Raw genomic sequence first — 22778 nt, 5'->3', positions numbered from 1 at the left:
ACTTACTTCTGTGATCTTGGGTAAGTTGCTTAAATTGCATTTTCTTCTTTTAAAAAAAAAAACATTTCTCATTTTCAAAGGGTAAAATAAAATCTAAATTTCTCATGGAATTTATAGTGGAAATTCAGTAAGATATGGACATAAATCACCTAGTATAAGGCCTGGCATATACTAAGATTGTGATTAATGCTGGTTCCACATTTGTCCATCTACAGATGACAAGGGCCAGGTTTCTTACATTTTAACATGACTAAGCAACTAATTACTCAGCGACTTCTAGATGCTGAGTAAATGTTCGTAGAGTGATTAAATAAGTCAAGTGCTATACACACACAGAAGAGAAAGCAATTAATTATAAAGTCATTAAGATCATAATATTTCCTCTCCTTCATCTCTATACTTGCCAAACAACTTTCTCAGATTAATTCAGTTCCCAAGAAAACTTGCCTGCTAGAAAAAGAAAATAGTATACTCTTGACTTGAAAATGTTAATCCATGAGGCAATAATGTTTCTTATTATAAATCAAGAAATTGGCTTTCAAGTTACTAGTCAATCTCTAGTGAGTTTGATTAGCATAGTTAATTCCCTAGAATCTGATCAACCTTGAATAAATGAATAGGAGAGAACTTTTGACGTGGGGAAGATAAGGATCAGTTCTTAGGCCCATGGAGATTTTGCAAGGAACCATAAAAAATACTAACAACTTCTAATGGGAAATTGGTAAGTCTGAGTTTAGCAATGTGTGTACAGAGATATCAGGGGGCCTGTCCTTTCCCTTTCCCTTAGTAGTGCTTCTAAATTGCTACTGAATTAAATATAAGCTCTTAACAAAAACATACAAGGCCCCACCACAAGCTGGTTGTTGACTGCATTATCTTCCACTAGGGATCCCTGTGGTCACTTCAGCCATAACAGACGGATTATTGCTTCTTCTTGTCTCTAGCTTTGCTCAGTGCTGAAGTGCCTTCTTTTCACCTTTGCCTAAGCAACTAAATTGTGAAACAATGCTCAAGGCCTGGCTCAAGAATGCTTCCATCCTAGATCCTACCTTGATGAGGCTGGTTGGCTATAATTTGGGTTGGTTTTTGTTTTCACTTTGTTTTCTTTACTCTAATAGGTCTTTGAAACTTTCATCAGAGTATATATGACACTTTGTATTCAGGCAACTTATGAATTCAGGACTTTATAGTGCAATGATAGAAGCCCAATTGTGGATTCAGTTGAATAAATGCTTTCTGGTTCGCTGGAAGCCGTTAGTTAATTTTTGGTGTTCTTCAAAAGTTGGTTCTGATGATTTTTGTCAGTTATTTTATTGCTTTCATGAAAGGAGAAATTTTTGGATGTTCTTACTCTGTATTTGCACTGACGTTACCTCAGAGCCATTTTTATTGGTTTTACACATGACATCCCCATATAAATCTCCCTTTTAAAAATGAATCTTGCAAACACACATACACATACACAATCAAAAACTTGATTCAATGATTTCTAAGTTCTAAAACTCTGATAACCCTCTTCTCACTAATTTGAAAGTTACCTGTATAGTTACAAATCTTTTAAGTGTTAGAAATGTTAGATTTTTGGCTTTACATTTAATTTTTGCTTGTGTCCCATTTATATCTAAGATCATAAGTACTTCATTAGGCTTTTTAAAAAGTGAATCTTAAAATTAGTTTGTGTGGGCCGAAGTCACGAGGTGCTCTGTACTATGGGAGTGAGCTAAGTTAATTAAAATCTGAAAGACAGAGCCTGTGGCGAGTTGGGATGTAATAGAAATACATAAAAGGGCACAAAATGTATTACCTTAAGAGAAATTGCCTTACATAGAGAAAAAAAGTTTAAAAATACGTGTTCAATATTTCCCAGGAAAGGAAGATGCTGGATCAGGAGGATAGTGTATATCTGCTTAACTATTCTCAGTTACAGATAAGTTTGATACAATGTATTTGCTGAGGTCTCAGTTGCCTCCTAAAACCAATATGTTCCTGTCCTTTGGATTTTGTGCTTATCAAGACATGGTTTGATTAATCATTTGGCCTGCTTAACACCAATATGCTGGTAGGACACGAGGTTAGGTATGGAGTGAGGGGAGGATGGGACCCTGGGATGGAATACCAACACTATGCTTATCTATTATTAGGCAACACAACAGCATTTTGGTTGTTAGAATGGTTTTGTGTGACTAACTTGGTGCTCAATTACCACTGAAAACTGGATCACCTTAGGATAAATAAGAAAACGCAGCTTTTGGAATTTTAAGATGGAAATCCATACACCGAAAATGTGGTGCTCCAAACAATACTGTCCCTCAGAGGCCTTGCTGGTAGCCAGTTGATAATCCTGGATCATATTCCCATATCCATTCCTAACACTGAAATCATTTCTATTGAACAAAAACAAGAACAAACCAACCCACCAACAAAAACTCATCAACTGAGTTTAATTTTGTGATGCTCTAGTTTCAACTGGCTAAGTACTTAGGAAAAATCATTCAGATTCTTCCTTCCTTCCTTCCTTCCTTCCTTCCTTCCTTCCTTCCTTCCCTCCTTCCTATATTTATTGAACGTCTACAGTGCCAGACACTGGTCTAGGAGTTTAATAAACAAGGCAGGCATGTTCTTTACTCATGGAATTTATATTCTAGTAAAAGTAGAGGTAAAAGAAACAAGAAACAGAATTTCAGAAAAGGCTATAATGAAAACAAAGCAGGATAACATAATAGAATTTAACTAGATATGGGAAAAACCTACTTTGTGTAGATAAGAGAAAGTCTCAAAGATAGTGATATTTTACTAAGACTTTAATGAGGAGGAATGAGCCATGAAAATATGTGGGTGAGAGTATTCCAGAGAGCAAACAGCTTGTGAAAATGCCCTGAGGTGGAAACAAGCTTGACATTAAGGATTTTAAACCTACACAGATTTAAAACTCTATGGAATGAAATTCAAACTAACAGTATTTTGAAAATCCTAATTATGTATTTGGACTTGAGGTTAATTCAATCAGATATGGAGTTCTAAACAGTCAATCATTTTGGTGGGGGAGGTATGCAAGAAGATTCATCTTGTTTACTTGCAAGCTTTAGTGTAGATCGAAATGTGATTTAGGAGATTTCTTTCTGTGTGGTAATAAATGTGTTCTCTTTGGTTTATGCTGGTATTGATAAAATAATCAGATATTATATGTCAATTTGTATTAGCTTAGTTGCAAATTAGCAAGCTAAACTCAAGGTTGGGCTGAAGTGGGCAATTTATTGACTCAAAGAATAAAAAAAAAATTGGAGAAGCTGGAGAAGGAATAACGCTGAGTCTCAGTGATGTTTAAGATTTTCTCTCCTCTTTTCTACCTGCAACTGGGTTTACTTCATTTTCTTCTACTATAGAGAGATTTTTACTGAATGACCAGCAGTTTCTGAGTTTCATACTTTTAAGCTTCTGCCACCAATAGCTACCACCATCTCTGAACACCAAAAATCCCAGGTAAGGCCTTGGATTAGCTCAGCACATGTCTCACTACTTCCCCTGCAACAAGAAGGTGAAGCAGAGGTCCAGCCGTGCAGAAGCATGGTAGTTTTGCTGCTACAGTTCAAAGAACAAGGGTTTGCTTTTCCTTTAAATGGATAGAGAGTGGATGAGTTGGAAGCTGCTATGTAAATAAGACACTTGATATTCTATCCACCACCAACATCTATGTGAAAGCCTACATAAAGCACTAAATGAACTTCCAGTGTGGCCCTGTTTCTGTCCACAGTGACAGTAATAACAACAACCAAAACAAATACAACAAAAAGGATCAGTAAGCTCTTCTCATCGTCCACCTTTAATCACAAGATTCAATTTATTTAAAAACAAAGTGAACATGGGCAGAGGGAAAAAAATCTCAACATCCTAAAACTACCCAAATTGGATTTTTTTTTTTTTTTTGGAGAGAGAGTGCACGCATGTGTGTATGAGCAGTAAAGGGAGGGAGGGAGAGAGAATCTTAAGCAGGCTCCATGCACAGTGTGGAGCCAAACACAGTCTCAGGAACCCAACATCATGACCTGAGCCAAAATCAAGAGTGAACGCTCAACAACTGAGCCACGTAGGCATCCCCAAATTGAATTTTTAAGACTGAGAGCAATTGTTCCAGATTTGAACGATAATAGGATCAGGGAACTCTGTCTACATATGAATGGAGGTATGGCTGTTTTGAATGTCTAAATAAATTATTGTGCCAGAATAATCGCAAAGATATTCTGATTTCCTGTGAAAGAGAGAACTAGTTTTATTTGTTCAAAATATTTAGAACCTATACCTCTGATTATTATAGGTTAAAATGTGTGCTTGCGTTTCTCTTTCAAATTTAAATTGTGTGGATAATTCCATCAAATCTATGCTTTACACTGCCAGTGATAATTAATATTATGTGTCATCTTGACTGGGCTAAAAGATGCCCAGATGGCTGGCAAAGCATTATTTCTGTGTGGGTCTGTGAGGGTGTTTCCAGAAGAAATTAGCATTTGAATTGGTAGACTGAGTAAAGAAGATCACCCTCATCAATGTGGGTGGGCATCATCCAATTCACTGAGGGGCCTGACCAGAACAAAAAGCCAAGGAAGGAAGGGAGACTTTGCCCTTTATGCTGAGACATCCATCTTTTCCTGTCCTCAGACTTCTGTGGTCCTGGGTCTGAGGCCATTCAGACTCAATGCTGAATTACACCATTTGCTTTCCTGCTTCTCTCACGTGCAGATTGCAGATTATGGGACTTTTTGGCCTCTTTAATTGCATAAGCCAATTCCTAAAAGAAATCTCCTTTTACATATATTTATATATCCTATTGGTTCTATTTTTCTGGAGAGTCCTGACTAATACACTGCTTTACAGTAAAGTTAAGAGTTAGTTATTATGTAGTTGATTTGAGCATTGTAGATAAATACGATAATTCAGTTCCCAGAATGGAATTCTTCTATTTGCCAATCTATGCTGACTGCACCTGCAGGCTAACCACCAGTTCTGCTCTTCATGTGTGCAATGTGCTTTCATTTAAAATGTTTGCTCTGTGTCTACGCACTCAGTGTAACTTCAATCCCACAATGGAGGTGATGACATTCATTGTAACCCCCACCTTCAAACCTCAAAATATATTTTACCGATTATCAAAACATCTAATGATGTTTACTGCCATTAGGATAATGTGGCATTTTAGGAATTTGTCATTTATTTCTTTAATCTGTTCAAGCTTTTTCAGATTAAAATGAAGAGGCAGCAATGAACAATAGGAAAATTATGCAACACACAATTTCGCACTAAGTAATAATCACACACCAATTACCTTAAGGGAGCAATCTCATTCTCTTTCTGCCTGCCCTTAGCTCCTCTAATTATGTCATTTTGGAAGCAGATAAACTTTATGAAGATTTAAGGTGCTTCAAAATATCATCCTCTTTATTCATTTGTTCCTATTGAGCTCCACTAATAGAGCCTACAACATTGGGACAACAAATAGATAATGTTTATTCTATAGCAAATTTAAACCAAAAATGTGCTTCTCTGAGATTACCTATTTCAGTAAGCTGTGGGTTGGTCTGAGCATATTTCAATAGACCCTTTAAAAGGTATCTCTTGGTACAATCATTTCTTTCAGTACTGATCATGAGCCTTCTACACTAGGTTTTCTTGCATGATAATTGAGATATGTCTAATCTAGACTGTTATGTCCACCATAACCCAGACTCTTTTCAAGGAAGATGGTCCTTCAGAACTCTCAGGTGCGTTGTGTGGGTTTAAAATAATTTTTAAACTCTGAAACATCTTGCAAATGAAGGGTTTGTTGTAGCTCCTCTGCCCCAAAGTTAAGATATAGAGTAGATTAAAGACACTGGTCCTTGGGGCGCCTGGGTGGCGCAGTCGGTTAAGCGTCCGACTTCAGCCAGGTCACGGTCTCGCGGTCTGTGAGTTCGAGCCCCGCGTCGGGCTCTGGGCTGATGGCTCAGAGCCTGGAGCCTGTTTCCAATTCTGTGTCTCCCTCTCTCTCTGCCCCTCCCCCGTTCATGCTCTGTCTCTCTCTGTCCCAAAAATAAATAAACGTTGAAAAAAAAAAAAAAAAAAAGACACTGGTCCTTGTTTGAGGCTTGTTGTGAACTGCGTTAAGTCAGTAAAGCAGTCTGCCCCCTACGACCCTAAGGTTACAGGCAGTAGGTATTTGATACAGTTTCATGTTCATGACCTCATTGTTAGGGGATGTTACAAGAATGTAAGCCTCTTGCCAAATGTTTTCACCGCTTGCGTATTCACTGCTGAGCAGACACAAAAACTATCATTCTTGTAGTGTGACACTGTATGACCTCAGGCACTCTACTATGCTTGAATGGTTCTTTCTGAAATGGACTCTGAGTCAGCAACCTTCTAACTGGCTAAGGTGTGAGGAGTATTCATTAAACCTGGGAGACCCAGGTCCCAAACAAGTTCTACACCAAAAGTGATGCTTTGAAGGCATTAAGCAGTTGCGCTTGGTGGATTTTTATATAGGGTTCATGAAAAGGAATTGGAGTTTGTAAAATATTTCTAGTCAACAAGAGGTTTGAATGCCACTTATTCTTACCAGTGGGGGGAAATTAACATTCCTTTTGTAAATTAATACCTTACTGTTAGAATATATTTAGAATAAATATTTGAAATGCTGGCATAGTCACTTTGGAATGTGAATTTTTGATTGCAATACCTCCAGTACTAACTAGCTGTCCCTAGGGTGTAAATTAAAGTTAATTCACACACATAAACATGCACAGTGCACATACCCATAAACACATATCCACACAATATACTATTATTTATACGGAAGTATCTTAAAGTCACTTGTCTCACAGAAATTACAGCAAGGCAGTGAAACCATATTTCAGAACCTCCATAATCTAGAATTCTCTATAGTTACTGCTTTCTCTATCCCAATAAAACCAAATGTTGCCTCCTCTGTCTGTATCCATAACCCAGTGTACTCAGATAAACTGAGTTTCTGAATGAATTCTACTTGCAGTCCGTCTTCACTGACATTAAATGCAATTGTTTGGTCACAAATCAATTTCAGTTGAAAGAAAAGTATGTGCCAGTAGTTCCTGTGATCCATACTTAATTTCTTCTTCTACTCTCTTTTAATTTTTCCTCCCCAGTAAAAGAATCAGAAGAGAATTACCATCTGACTACGCAGTATCACAAACAAAAAGATACCAAATTTGGCTCTTGCCCCTCTCCTATCTTTTCCTTCAATTTTATCAAGGTATCAAATTATGCAGCAGTCTGGGTTTATACTGAACCCCGAATTCAGAAACGTGTGGCACCATAGTCACATCTCTGCTGAGAAACTTACAGATATAAAAATGAGCATGCTGCTAGGTATTTTCACCAGCTAGACCCCCCTGACCCCACCTTTACAGCCCACCTGCTTGCTCACTCACCGTTGCCTTACATTTTTCCTTAAACTCTGCTTTCCAGCTTCTCTCTTTTTTTAATTTTTTTTTCAACGTTTATTTATTTTTGGGACAGAGAGAGACAGAGCATGAACGGGGGAGGGGCAGAGAGAGAGGGAGACACAGAATCGGAAACAGGCTCCAGGCTCTGAGCCATCAGCCCAGAGCCCGATGCGGGGCTCGAACTCCCGGACCGCGAGATAGTGACCTGGCTGAAGTCGGACGCTTAACCGACTGCGCCACCCAGGCGCCCCATCCAGCTTCTCTCTTAACTCAGGCAGATGAAACCTGGAACCACCCTTCAGCTGATAGCAACTGCTGACAAGACCTCCTGCCAGCCCAGACCACCCAGACATTTTGAGTTAAACACCTGACTGGTGCCTGTGTATATGGACCATGGAGTAATCTGTGCAATGACAGGCAGTTGCACAGGCAGTTACCTTTTCCTCATCAGAATACTAAAATCTCTGCCCAGGGAGGACCCTCAGCCTCATTTACATAACCTACAATGTATGTATAGGCTTGTTTCCTTAGGGAGCATGCACGACCTCATGCCTGCCTCTACTGTGCTGTCAAGACACAAGGCTCTCCTATCTAAATATTAATCCTAAGTCTAAACAAAACGTACCATTCACCTTCTCTTGGGGAGTCACAGCTTTAAAAGCCATTCCTCATGATCTCCTTATTTATTGTAAATATTTTGCTTTGTGTGACACCTCGTCTGGTGTCCATTCTGTGACTCACCAAGGAGGGAACTCTTGTTGGTTTGGTTACAGTATGAACACTAAATTTCCTTAGTGTAGCGTGTATTTTATTATACTGGCTCCCTAAAAATGAGATTCCAGAAAACTCTTTTTACTTGGTAATTCTGAGAATGAATTTTTGAAATAGTTTAATGAAGAATGCCCCATGGAAACATCAGGTGGCACATGTCACAGTGCCCTGCCTTAATAGTTCGTAGGAATGTCTCTTGCCAGATCTTTGAGGTCTCTGAGGACAGGAACTGGGTCTTGCTCATTTTTATATATATTGCTGAATATTCCATAGGTACTCAAAAATGTGCATTGAATAAAAGAGTAAAAGAATGAATAAATGAACCAATGAAAGAAATAGATGAGAGTAGCTTATAGAAATGAAAGACAAGTAGAATGGTAAAACACCCAAATAAGATTATTTAAATCTTTGATTACTAGGGGATAGATTAAATCTTTTTCTTTTTTCTTCCTGGAAATAGCAAGAGGAGTAAATTCTTACTCCTTGCTTTAAATGCCTCTGTCCTTCAAGGTCAGTAAAATCAAACAATTTAGTCTTGTGAAGATGGCTTAAAGTGACTTGGGTTAAAAGTGAAGATTTATTATGTTACTTTTTATTATTTTAAGTAAGCAGGTATAATGAGCAGTGACTTGAGGGAAACGAGAGAGTAAGGAGTGAGGATATCTGGGCGAATACTGTCCCAAGCAGACACATTGCAGGGGCACAGACCCTGAAGTCTGCTAAGGAAGCAGTGACTGGGGCTCAGCGAGTTGGGAGGAGAGGGGAGAGGCTCTCAGAGATCAGACTGAATAAAGACTTGGAATTTAACTCCAAATGATGTAGGAAGACTTTAAGGAGCTGGAGTAGAGGAATGTAATAATTGAGTTACATTTTCAAAGAATCATTCTGGTTACTGTGATATCAGGGTAGAGACACAAGAATGGAAATCAGAAACCTGGAGGAAATGGAAACAGATGGAAAAGATCATCTCAGAAAATGATAAACACAGGCAACAATGGTGATGTGATAGAGGCTGGGGATGGAGGGGCTATTTTTCACTTCAGATAACATCATAGGGTCAGTCTTTCATAGAAAGTAACTTAGTTTAGCTTAGACCTGAAGATGAGAGAAGCCAGCTGTATGAATAAGTAGGGACTGGGGATTCTTGGCCGAAGAATAGCAAGGGGGAGCATTGCTCACTCTTGATCACACAGACAGCACTGCAAGAATTTTTCAGCTAACTCTAAGCCATCAAGCCACAATTTTAACCTTTAAATGTGGCTCAAATTGGAAGGTGTGAGGTATAGCTGAAGTGCACAGGCTTCAGAACCAAGCTACTTTTACATTATTTCACAGTTTTCCCCTTATCAGTTTTTCTGACCTGATCAGTCAATAAACCCCTCTGAGCTTCTCTTTCCTGGCTTAAAAATGAGAATGATAAAACCAACTAGACAGGGGCGTCTAGGTGGCTCAGTTGGTTGAGTGTCGACTCTTGATTTCAGTTCAGGCCATAATCCCAGGGTCATGGGATTGAGCCCTGCACCGGGCTCCATGCTGTGCATGGATCCTGCTTAAGATTCTCTCTCCTTCTGCTCCTCTCCCACCCCACCTTGCACTCTTTCTCTAAAAATAAAATAAAATAAAATAAAATAAAATAAAATAAAATAAAATAAAATAGAATAAATCTATCAGTGCTGTTATGAGGATTAAACACATAAAGCACATAAAGCAGCTAGAATGTCTCCTGATATATGTTTTGTGTTCTTCTTAAAATGAAGAAAAGGGCAATGTGTCATCATACCTGGATAGAGCAAAGATGGCTTTTCTTTGTAGTAGACATTGCTAACCTGGAGCTTAGGGAGGTGCTTTCCTCTGCTTCTCGGTGTTGGCTTCACATACAGATGGGTTCTGCCCACACTCTGTTGGAGGATGTGGGTGGGTTTAGAGTTGACAGTCATACAGTACGAATGCTGCGTGGGCCACCTTTGGCCTAACCTTCCTTCTGGTTAACAGTTCACCTTTATGCTATTCTGGCCTAGAGTAGAAGATTCTTTGGTAAATTGAACAGGAAACATCCCCAGGCATAAGTCCAAGAGACCACAGGAGTGTGGAGGCCACAGCTGATGCTCACTTAGGTGCTATCTGCAACAAAACATTTTTTTTAAACACAAAACCTTAAGCTTACTGATCCATAATTTTAAATGTAAATATTAAATAAATGATGGAAAAGTTTTTGTTGGGTACGTTACTCGGAGAAAGTATTTTTAACGTTTCAGTAGTGAGTATGAATCTCTGCCTACATGCAGACTTTAGCACTTCAGAAACGTAACCTTTGTTTTTCTATAACTCAATAGAATTCTGTTTCAAGACCTCATTCCCCTGATGACAGGAACTAAAATCTCAATCAATTCAAGGTCCTGCCCCTTTCCACCAGGATAGTGGCTAAATTCTGTAGCTCATGTTGAAGGGCACAGCGATGTCTGGTTTCTGACTGTCATCTGTCCATGCAGACATTTTCTGTGATATCAGTTATCAGGTCTGGTTCTGGGTCATCAGTCCTGCAGATTTCTACTGTGCTCTCCTTTGCTCTAGGTCTGGCTCTCTCTGCTGCCTCAGAGCCCCTCCTGGCACATGAAAACCCATTGACTGCTCTCCCTGCCTACTCTAAAGCTTGGAAGCTGGGGGAAGGGGTGGGGCAAGGTGCTGTCAGGCATGTACTTTAGTGTTTGTACTTTAGTGTTCCTGGGGCCCCCTTTCTCAGGAATCTCGTCCACTTCTCAGTTCTCTCCAATCCCCTCTGATTTTCTTCTATCTAGACTTTTATATCTCAAAAGCTACAAACCATACTAGGTATTTTTCTGGGTTATCTCATCTGTGTTATCATAAAGACAAGATGTCCACTTGCTTTAATTAGGAGAAGGGGTTGGATAATGAGAAATACCTTGGAAAAACTATTGATTAACATTTAAAAATATTACTCTGCTTCATTTCTATAGCACAATAATCTTGGCATGACTACTGCTTATGTAGAACAAATGCAATTAATGAAATAACCTTTTATTAACTTTAATCAAAGCTGGTCATACATGTAGAGAGAGGAGGATAGTCACTCCATAAACAGTAAGAAGGTCAATGTTCATTGTTGTGTCTCTAGTATGACTCCTGACTTTGGTTCCTCAATGTTCTTCTAAAGACAATGGAACTTTGTTTAGTGACTCAGATTACCATGGTTTAAAGGTGGCCTCCATCTCATATTCTTAGATGGTTCTGTCTAAATCATGTCCCCTAGTATCAAAAGCAAACTGGTTTAGATTTATTTTACACTAGTAAAACATGGTCCTAGAGATTATGATCATGAAAGACTCCAATATATACTACATTAATTCTCTTTTAGCCAAAGCCAGTGATATAAACTCCTGAAACCAAAAGAAGAATATAATGGCTTAAATATTTGGAAGGAGTTTGATTCTGTTTATCAAAATTTAGTGACACAGAAGATATTGTTGGAGCTTTCTTTGTTGTTGGGTCTGTCTCGTCCATCTTCATCTTTCAGCTCTTCTTCCTTCGGCATGTAGTTATAATTCTCAGACTTTCTGTGGTAGGTGAGATGACCAACCTTATGTGCTTATAGATTATTATTTAAGAAAAAAAAAAGGACTCTTTTTTTTATTGTTACTCTTCAAACATCAGTTATCTAGAAGGCTTATATTTTCTTGGGTTATGTGTCCATTCGTAACTCAATCACTGGAACCAAAGTGATAGAGTTCTCTGATTGGTTGGTTTTTATGTATTAAAAAAAATTTTTTTAAATGCTTATTTATTGGGGCGCCTGGGTGGCGCAGTCGGTTAAGCGTCCGACTTCAGCCAGGTCACGATCTCGCGGTCCGTGAGTTCGAGCCCCGCATCGGGCTCTGGGCTGATGGCTCAGAGCCTGGAGCCTGTTTCCGATTCTGTGTCTCCCTCTCTCTCTGCCCCTCCCCCGTTCATGCTCTGTCTCTCTCTGTCCCAAAAATAAATAATCGTTGAAAAAAAAAATTAAAAAAAAAATGCTTATTTATTTTTGAGAGAGAGAGAGAGAGCACGAACAGGAGACAGGCAGAGAGAGAGGGAGACACAGAATCTGAAGCAGGCTCCAGGCTCTGAGCTATCAGCAAAGAGCCTGACGTGGGTCTGCAACTTACAGACTGGACCGTGACTTCATGACCTGAGCCGAAGTCAGATGCTTAACTGACTGAGCCACCCAGGGGCCTCTGATTGGTTGATCTTAATCACTTGCTCACAACTATAATTGACAGCTCCGCTAGGTCTACATGGAATGCGGAAACATTAATTTCTGATAGAAAAAGCAGTTTTCTTTTGCCAGAAGAATAAAGAAAGACTACAGTAACAAAACAGGTGTCTCTACAAATGGGAGGAGGGAGGGAGACTGAAGCTCTCTTTCCGCGTTTCTTTACAAATCTGGTTTTGTTTTTTTTTTTTTTTTTTAATTTTTTTAACGTTTATTTATTTTTGAGACAGAGAGAGACAGAGCATGAATGGGGGAGGGGCAGAGAGAGAGAGGGAGACACACAATTGGAAGCAGGCTCCAGGCTCTGAGCCATCAGCCCAGAGCCCGACGCAGAGCTCGAACCCACCGACCATGAGATCGTGACCCTAGCTGAAGTCGGACGCTTAACCGACTGAGCCACCCAGGCGCCCCATGGTTTTGAAGTTTTGTCCACATTTATGATGTTCCATGAACGATGATGGGAAACCCCTAATACTCAAGGTACCCCATAAGAAACAGCAATGGCTATTTCCATATCTTTCAATTAGTTTTTCACCTTGTTTTTAAAAATACTCTGAATTTTGTCATTAATGCATATTTTGTTATTTTTCTTCCTCTATATCCTGCTCCATCCTATATCATTAAATACAAAGGGGCTTTTTAAGTTTGCACAGTTGGTTGAGCAGGTGATTTAGTAAGCCTGATAAGATGGTGACAAATACCCGTTTGGGTGGCATTTGATCCATTGTGTTTTTAAAAATTATTTCCTAGTTTCTTTGGAGGTTACCTCATTCTAGGTGGAAAAAAAAAAAAAAAAAAGAATCCCAAGAGCTGAACTACAGGATCCTTCATCATATATCATACTCGTATCTCAGAATCTAATTCCTCTTCCTCACTTTGTTTCTTTGGCATGACACATGCTCCTGCCAAAGTCAGAATTATCAGTGATATGGAGAATGAGACTAAATCAGATTTACTGTAGCTTCTGGATAAAGCACCTCCATATCAGGCGGCAAATGTCAATATCATTGACCTCAAGGGAGATATGTGGTTTTTGCACATTGTAGCTTTGGGCTTGTCAGCCAGCAGCGAAGCATCAAAACACCTGCAGAGAGGGGTATTCTCATGATCAGAATGTAAAGTGCCATCACTGATCCAGACTCAGGAAGGGCTGTAACAATCCTGAGATTGTGCAGAGAAAACTGAACATGGGGTCAAGTATCTGAAATTCTAGCCCCGGATCTTCCTCTGCATTTTTAAGGGTTCATGCTTAAGCACTGGACTGCTTTCTGCATTACTTTCATCTTTGTTTGCTATAAATTTGATGGCAACCAATGACATCTGGACTAGACATTTCTGTTCTTTTATTTATGGCTATAAGTCTTCCATCAATAATATTGTGCTGGTTAATTTTATGTATAACTTGATTGGGCTAAGGGATGCCCCCAGTTAGCTGTAAAACATTAGTTCTGAGAGTGTTTCTGGAAAAGATTAGCATTTGAATCAGTAGACAGAGTAAAGATTGTCCTCACTGATGCAGATGGGTATCATCATATCCACTGAGGATGTAGAGGAAGAGTAAATTTTTTCTGTCTTCTCGAGTTGAGACATCTTCTCCTGCCCTCCAACATTGGTGCTCCTGGTTCCTAGCCTTTGAACTCAGACTGGGACTCCCACCGTCCATCCCCTGATTCTCAGGGCTTCAGACTCTGACTGAATCACACCACCTGTTTTCCTTGTTTGCCAGCTTGCAGATGACAGATCATGGGGCTTTTTGGCCTGCATAACCATGTGAGTCAATTCCTATAATAAATCTCCTCTTATCTATGTAGAGAGATACATATATCCTATTGGTTCTATTTCTCTGGAGAACTCTGACTACTACAAACAAAGCCTTGAGTAACATGGAAAGTCCCAGGACTTAAACTTCTATCTCTATACTCTTGACACAGTGCTTATTCTTTCCCTTCTTTTTTTTTTTTTTTCAATTTTTTTAATGTTCATTTATTTTTGAGAAAGAGAGAGAAAGCATGAGTGGGAGAGGGGCAGAGAGAGAGAGAGAGGGAGACACAGAATCCGAAGCAGGCTCCAGGCTCTGAGCTGTCAGCACAGCGTGGGGCTTGAACCCATGAACCATGAGATAATGACCTGAGCCGAAGTCAGACACTTAACGGACTGAGACACCCAGGCACCCCTTATTCTTTCCCTTCTTTTTAGTTTTGTGATTATTGTAGGTACTCCTTTCTTTGCTAGTAAACCCTTTTCACTCTAAAGCCACAAGTTTCTTTTTTCCCTATGTCCTCTGTGTTTCTTTGTAAAAAGTTAATAGGAGCTAATGTTTCATACACATATACTGTATGGCAAAATTTATGCAAAATGCTTTTATACTCATTGCCTCTTTTATTTCTGGCTGCAACCCTATAATTTTGGAGACTATTCTTATTCTAATTTTACTTAAGGAATGTACATGAGAATCTACATAAATGGATGAAGATTATGGAAAATCTTCCTGTATTACACATACTTCCAAAAGTATGTGTAAAGTAATAAAATGCAATATTTTCTAATTTTTAAGGCCTTTAAAAATAGTTGATATTTATGGGGCACCTGGGTGGCTCACTCAGTTAAGCGTCTGACGTCAGCTCAGGTCATGATCTCATGGGTTCGTGGGTTCAAGCCCCGTGTAGGGCTCTGTGCTGACAGCTCCGAGCCTGGAGCCTTGGATTCTGTGTCTCCCTCTCTCTCTTTCCCTCCCCCACTTGTGCTCTATCTCTCTCTCTCTCTCAAAATTAAATAAATGTTAAAAAAATTTTGAAAAAATAAAAACATAGTTGACTGTTTAAAGCAAAAACATAAAAATAAAAATAACCAAGGAGATTTATATATGTGTAAATGTGAAATGTATGATAACAAGACCACAAAAGAGATTAGGGAGGAAATGAAGGCTTCTTGTTTTAAGTTTCTTGTACTATACAGGAAGTGCTTAATATTATATGAAAATAAACCATGATAATTTGAAGATGTGTATTGTAAACCATAGAGCAATGACTGAAAAAAATCATACAGAAAGGCAGGGCTAATAAGCCTATAAAGAAAATTAGACAAAAACATAAAAAATATTGTTACTTTTTTAGAAGATATAAAAAGAAGGGAAGAGCCTGTTTTAATAATCTAGAAGGAAGATGGCAGTTTCTTGGATTGTGGTTGTTGTACAGGATATTGTAAGATGTAGTAGTGTTTTGTGCTGGTCTCAGCCTATGTATAACCAATGTGATGGCTGGACTTGCCCTTGGGGTCCTTTTTTTTAAGGGTATTTTTTTAAGGGTGTTTTTTTAAATTTTATTTTTAAGTAATCGCTATACCCAACGTGCGGCTTGAATGTACAACCCCAAGATCAAGAGTCACAGTCTCCCCGGACTGAGCCAGCCAGGCGCCCCTGTGGTTGATATTATGATTGCAAAACATTCTTAGCAGCAACTATTAGGAAACTTTGAAAACTCAAGGTTCGTTACTTACAAGTCCTGTAAATTACATGGCACACCTGGGGCCACACAGTGAGGTTGCAGGCAATGGGGTGAGAGAGAGATACTTGGGTCTGGCGTGCTACCTTTATTGGGGTAGAGGTGGGGGCCTAGGGTTTCACAGGCTCACTCTTTATTGGTAGATTTAAAACATAAGAGTGGAAACTTAAAGTGTGAAAAGAGAAAAAACAAGTAGCCCAATTGGTTATATATGGAAATCAACCAAGATCTCTAAGACAAAGTTGGGAGTGGCTCAGAACTTTTAGTAATTTGGGCATGGTTACAAAGTAAGTGGGGCACTGGGATTGGAATTAGATGATTTGACTTCTGAGTCCAAGCCTTATGATATAGTCTACAGTCATCGTGCAAGTTCTCTAACAGATTGGCTCAGGACTGACTGAGGCCAGCCCAAACTGGCCTGCCATTACAGGAAGGGTTTATTCTTGACTATTTTGTGCCTCACTTGATTTTCCTGCTCATGCAGAGTGAAAGCAGAGGAAAAGAACACAAGCACGCAATGATCCATCTTTATTTCTTACCTCTCAACTCTGACAACCAGACTGTGCCGGAAGCCGAGCTATTCAACCAGCCTGATGGCAGGGCCCCGATGGTGGGCAGATCGGGACTGCAGGGCTGCTCACCAACAGTGAAGCTTCCTGTACTCCCACTTTTATGTAATTTGGCCTTAATAAAAGTCCCTGGGGAATTGTCTGTTGGGGAATTGCCCTCGACAGGCCCTCTGAGAAAAGAACCGTTGGAGAAGGAAATAAGATTCCGCGAGGAAATTGTGCGGCCCTACATCTAGCCCTTCCTAAGGGAAGGATAGCCCCATACATTTCCCAGCCAAGGAAGGAATAAATGGATTTAAAAGCCCCACTCCAGCAACAAAGGAGTGTATCTATGGGCACAAGTTACTCCAACCCCTAGGACCACTTTGCCCCCAGGAGGCATTCCAGATGATAATTGAACCTAGTCGCTTAAGGTATAGAATGGTTCATTAGTTCCTAGGTGCATTGTCTCTCTGAGAATGCATAAGGCATGGGTTCCCAAGGCCCTCTTGGCCCCCTCCTGGCACCTCGGACAGAGGCGAATACTTTTGTTCCTCAAACCACAAATGATTCGGGGAAACAACTAAGAGGTCATGTCCCTGTAACTGTTCCGCTTGAGGTGTTGAGAGATAGATGACCTTTCATGAAAACAGCAAAGCAAATGCTTTATAGATTATAGATAAATGTAGATACATAATGAAAATAATGTAAGAAATTAATCAATAAGCAAAGGGCAGGAGGGAATGTTATGAGGAAATAGCCATGTTATTCCTTAAAGGGTGATTATACATAGGAACATTTTTAGAATTAGGTAATGCCAGAAAACATAGATGAGGCACTCTACAAGGAAATTGCTAACAAATATAATGCCACATTTGCCACAATAAAGTGGCCAGTCCAACACACTGCTGTTGTCGGTGTCCATTTTTATTTTTGTTTTATTTTGTTTTCACTTTTTCACTGATGCTGTTCATCCTTTGGGAACCCCTGGACCTACTGGAGCTGGACTCCAGCAAGACTGCATTTGCTGACTTAGCTCCAGGAGAGGCAATTCTTAACCCAAGTGCAGATTTTATAGCTGGCTTCAAAGATCCAGCTGGACTCCTGCTGCCCCGCACTTATCCGTGGCAGTCACAGATCCTGGCTCTTATGATGGGAACGTCCCTGGCTCAAGTCATAATTACAAAGGACATTGCTACTGAACCCGAGGTTTCTAAGCAACAGATAAAGAGCCAATTTGGCTGCATATCCTGTCCTTCTACCACATCCGTGGTGCTTGTCATAGAGACTCTTGGCTACTTTGCTGTGTGTCCATCTGCTAAAATGGCAACATGCCCTCTTGTTCTGTATTTGGATTCCTGCCGATGTCCATGGTTGCCAGGCCATGACAGACGCCTACAGATCAACACAAGTGTTAGATCTTTTCTAGCTCTGTCTCTTCTAGCAGCCGCAGACCTTGTAAGACATGATGTACAGATGATAAATGTCATCTGCCAAATAACATGACTATTTGCGAATGGGATTAGGGGAAGGAGCTGCGGTGAAGACAGGCTGTATCACATGTGAAACCTGGAGTGTCAAAATCCTCTATATCTTTGATGGCAGAACGGGTCTAGCTAGAGGGGAAGAGGAAAGCTCAGGACAGCAAGGCATGCCAATTGGTTACAAAACCTCAGACAAACACAGACCTTGGAATAGCAGGCATTACTGTGAACCTCCTCCAATATAGGCGACTTGCCGAAAGCAGAATCTGACAAAGTTCGGAGAAGTCTGTGTAATGAACTAACTTCTCTTTATAATAGAGAAGATAAGCAGAGGATCTAAAATCTCATCTTCGTGTCTGAAACCTACGGGAAATTTTTTTCAACAGCCTTAGTTCTAGGCATTTGAAGCTCAGACAAATGCACTTCTGTATATTGCTTGTGAATCTGCTTATTTTATAATAAGCTGCAGAGTGATCGGAATGGGGTACAGAGGATACAGCTTTCTCAGATACCCTTTACTCTTACGGATCAAGAATAGGATGGGGCAAAAAACTTATTTGGTCTTTTAATCAAAAGTTTGATAATTAAGTCTGCAATAATTTTAGTATTAAAGGTATTAAATAGTTATCAAAAACACTATAGGCTGACATGTTTAAAGAGTATATAAGAGGGGTCGCCTGGGTGGCGCAGTCGGTTAAGCGTCTGACTTCAGCCAGGTCACGATCTCGCGGTCCGTGAGTTCGAGCCCCGCGTCAGGCTCTGGGCTGATGGCTCGGAGCCTGGAGCCTGTTTCCGATTCTGTGTCTCCCTCTCTCTCTGCCCCTCCCCCGTTCATGCTTTGTCTCTCTCTGTCCCAAAAATAAATAAACGTTGAAAAAAAAAAAAAGAGTATATAAGAGTGCCTGAGTGGCTCAGTTGGTTAAGCATCCAACTCTTGGTTTTGAGTCACGGTTCGTGAGTTTGAGACCCACGTCAGGTGCTGTGCTGACAGTGCAAGCCTTCTTAGGATTCTCTCTCCTCCTTCTTTCTCTGCCCTTCCTATGGTCTCTGTCTCTCTTTCTCAAAATAAATAGATAAACTTAAGAAAATACAAAGAGTATAATTTGATGAAACACTATAGCATTTTTGAGATATTTTGTAGCAACATTTGAGATATTTAATGCTGTTTTGATGAGTCCTAACAAGAAGAAAAAAATGCAAAAGCAGTTTTTGTGTCAACATTTTTGGGCACCTACTGCTTGCTGGGTATTACATATACAGACACACACTATTCATACCGACGACTGCATGTGATAGATAGCTTTACCTTATTAATAATAGTAAGACAAAAATAATTATTAAATAATATATTATTATTAGTTCCAGTTACCTGAAGTAATTTTGTGAGGTTATTTGTTGTCCCCCAGGTACTTATACTCTAAGTTTAGGTGTAATCTAGGGAATTATTAAATGTAAGTGGAATGTCAGGCAGATTTAGAACAACTTTGTATCACACTTCTGTTCTAGTAGCAACAAATAGACTTGTAGGTTTCTGAGGGAAATAAGGGAGTTAGGTTTTATATATTTAATTGTATAAATTGGACTGTAAGCTATGTATTGACAAGGAACACTTTTGTCTTACTCTACATTAGAACACTTTTGTCTTCCTAGTTCCAAGAACAGGAACCAGGCATTGAATTTGTTGAATGAATAAATAAATGAGTAGTGAGATCAGTGATAACTGGCAATTTCTTCTAAATTTATTTGTTGTAAAATTAATATTCTCTGCAAACACACACACACACACACACACACACACACACACACACACATACAACACATACATACACACTTTTTTTTCTTCCCCAGGAGGAGGTGCTGAGAGACCCATTAGGAGGATAAGATAATAACAGTCCAGGTCAGAAAGAACAAAAGCATGAGGCAAGGCTGTTGGCAGGGGGACAGAGCAGGAAATGTTGGAGTAGCACCTTCTGAAGAAAGTTGAGAAGTATTTACCCATGAAATGTATGCTATGAAGGCAGCAGGAGAAAGGAGGAACAGTTGAGGGTCCTCCCAGATATCCAGTAGACACACCCTGGAAGACAGGATAATGCCTTGACAATAGCATTAAATGCTTTGAAATGCTTTGAAAAAGGAACGCTGAGTTCAAAACTCAGTCTCAGGTCTGGAAGCATCAGACAACAGTCAAGAGTATTGACAACTGAGAGACGCCTGGGTGGCTCAGTCAGTTAAGCATCCGACTTCAGCTCAGGTCGTGATCTTATAGTTTGCATTGGCTTTGGAGACAAGAAGATCCTTGTTATCTCTGGATCTTCAAGCAACTTACACGACTGTCTGACTCTCATGTGAAGCAGGTCATTTCTAGGGGACCCAGGAGAGGACAGTTGTAGGGGAGAGGCTGCTGCTGTCTGTGGTGGTTGTGAAGATGAAATTAGAGAAACAGAATGTCAGTTGTAGGTCACTAAAAAAACCAGTTCCCTTCTCTTTCCCTTCCTCATACACAAATCCATTACCACCAACCCATTTCCCCTCTCCCTTAGCCCCTTACACATGGCTTATAAGGAAAGGCTTTGCTATAAATTAAATGGAAAGTTGGAGCCCCGCGTTGGGCTCTGTGCTGAGAGCTCTGGAGCTCTGGAGTCTGGAGCCTGCTTCAGATTCTGTGTCTCCTTCTCTCTCTGCCCCTCCCCCACTCATGCTCTGTCTCCGTGTCTCAAAAATAAATAAATATTAAAAAATTTAAAAAAAGAGTGTGTACAACTGAGTCCCACTTGACCTTTTTTGTCACAGTTGCCACTTTTCTCAGCCCCTCAGAGACCTGCAAATGCTTGGCCCATAGTACGTGCTCAGTGAACGCAAACTGATTAAGGAAATGAATGTGTTTACCCAAGTTTCTCTGGAGGCTATGACTTCTCAAAAATACCAACAGCACCTGCCATATAATAGGAAATTACTGAAGAACAGTGGCTTCCTAAATAGACTCAGAGATTATGATTAGGGGCTTTTCAGTCTTTTAAGGGCTAGCCTTGAAGCAAAACCAAATTAAATGATAGATGTGTGTTTCCTGCACACAGATGACATTTATTCCCCTGACTCTTTGGTATTGCCTTAAAGGTCCTATTAGTTTTTGTTTTTATTACTGAGTTTTAAATGGTAACATTTCAGATGACATTTTCCTATCAGAAAGTTTGTTGCCATTAGCAAGTATAACTAGTCACTCAGTGTTTCCCAAGTTATCCACATGTTTTCCCACATTATTTATATTTTATCAACAATTAATGAAGTGGTCTTAATGAAATAGCTTTATCTCCTATTAAATAAGACTTGAAAAAATTTAATGTTTTTTTTTTTAATTTTTGAGAGAGAGAGAGAGAGATAGAGCGAGAATGGAGGGAGGGGTAGAGAAAGAGAGGGAGATACAGAATGTGAAGCAGGCTCCAGGCTCTGAGCTGTCAGCACAGAACCCGATGCCCCAGGGCTCAAACTCACAACTGTGAGATCAAAACCTGAGCTGTAGTCCGACGCTTAACCGACTGAGCCACCCAGGCGCCCCTGTTTCCCACTAAATAAGACTTTTAATTGAGCTGTGATAAATGTATCCTCCAGGTTTCCCTTTTATTTATTCACATTTCTTTGTAACCTCCATTTAATGGATGGTCACCAGGAACCCAAAGGATCTGAATCATTCACTAGAGGTATTGGGGTAGGAAAATAAAAGTAGAAAAGATCTTAAGTTATTTTTTTCCTTGACAGAAAAGAATGTACCACTGAGATCAAATTGGATGGAAAAGACAGATTCTAAAACCATCCCTACTTCTGTACCTGGACTAATCTGTCTGTTGTGTCAACTGTGACAGTTGGTTTTTCTTTTTTGGAACGCAAGTGCCCGATTTAAGCTTTGATTACTCAGGCATCCACTTCAAAGACGGCTATCTCAGATAAACACTTGGACAGCTACAAAACCAGAAGAGCATGCTGCCTGCCCCTCCAAGCCAGGCTCTTTTGCTTTAGAGATCTTGATGATTTTGAAATCTGACCTTTGAACTGCTGGTGGTTGGGTTTTTTTTTTTCCTCCCTCTTCCCGAGCTTTTAATTCCCGCTCTTCTGTTTTAAATTCACAAATAAAGAGAGAGCCCATGAGCATCCTTGACTCTGATGAAAGCAGACCCCAGACTCTACCCCGCTCCCCGCGTTTGCCCTCAACTGTGACTTCTGCGCTCCAGGACTTGTAAGTAATCAAGCCTCCTCCCCCGACACGCCAATTTCCTAATGGTTATCGCTGAGGACATCTTGCAGTCATACTGAAAACCACGAAGACTAGTCCAGCCACAGTACTGGTTAGTGAGGGGCTGAGAGTGGCACACAACATTGCCCCACTGGTGAGTAAAGTTCTTTTCCTCCCCTGTAGATAATCTTTATTCACGTCACTCTCTACCTCTGGATTATCCAATTCTTAATAATTGTTCAGCACTGAGTTCAGTTCCTCATGCCATTATGAAACATTTCATGTTCATTACAATCCATGATTTATCAAACACCAGTGGGCAAGCCATTACATTATATTTATTTGACAATTCTGTATGAGAAATGTTAGAATAAAAGATTGGAAAATAGTGCTACAAAAATGAAGAGCTTTTTCTTTCCTTCTGCTTATCATTTTTGCCACTTGAATATGTTGCTTGTTGCATTTTTTGTTGTTGTTGTAAAATTTAACTTTTGTAAAATTGAGTCTGTTTTCATGACAGAAAAAAATGTAG

Source organism: Leopardus geoffroyi, chromosome D1 (genome assembly GCF_018350155.1).
Source record: "Leopardus geoffroyi isolate Oge1 chromosome D1, O.geoffroyi_Oge1_pat1.0, whole genome shotgun sequence".
Taxonomy (NCBI): Eukaryota; Metazoa; Chordata; class Mammalia; order Carnivora; family Felidae; genus Leopardus; species Leopardus geoffroyi.
This window is presented reverse-complemented; position numbering follows the sequence as displayed.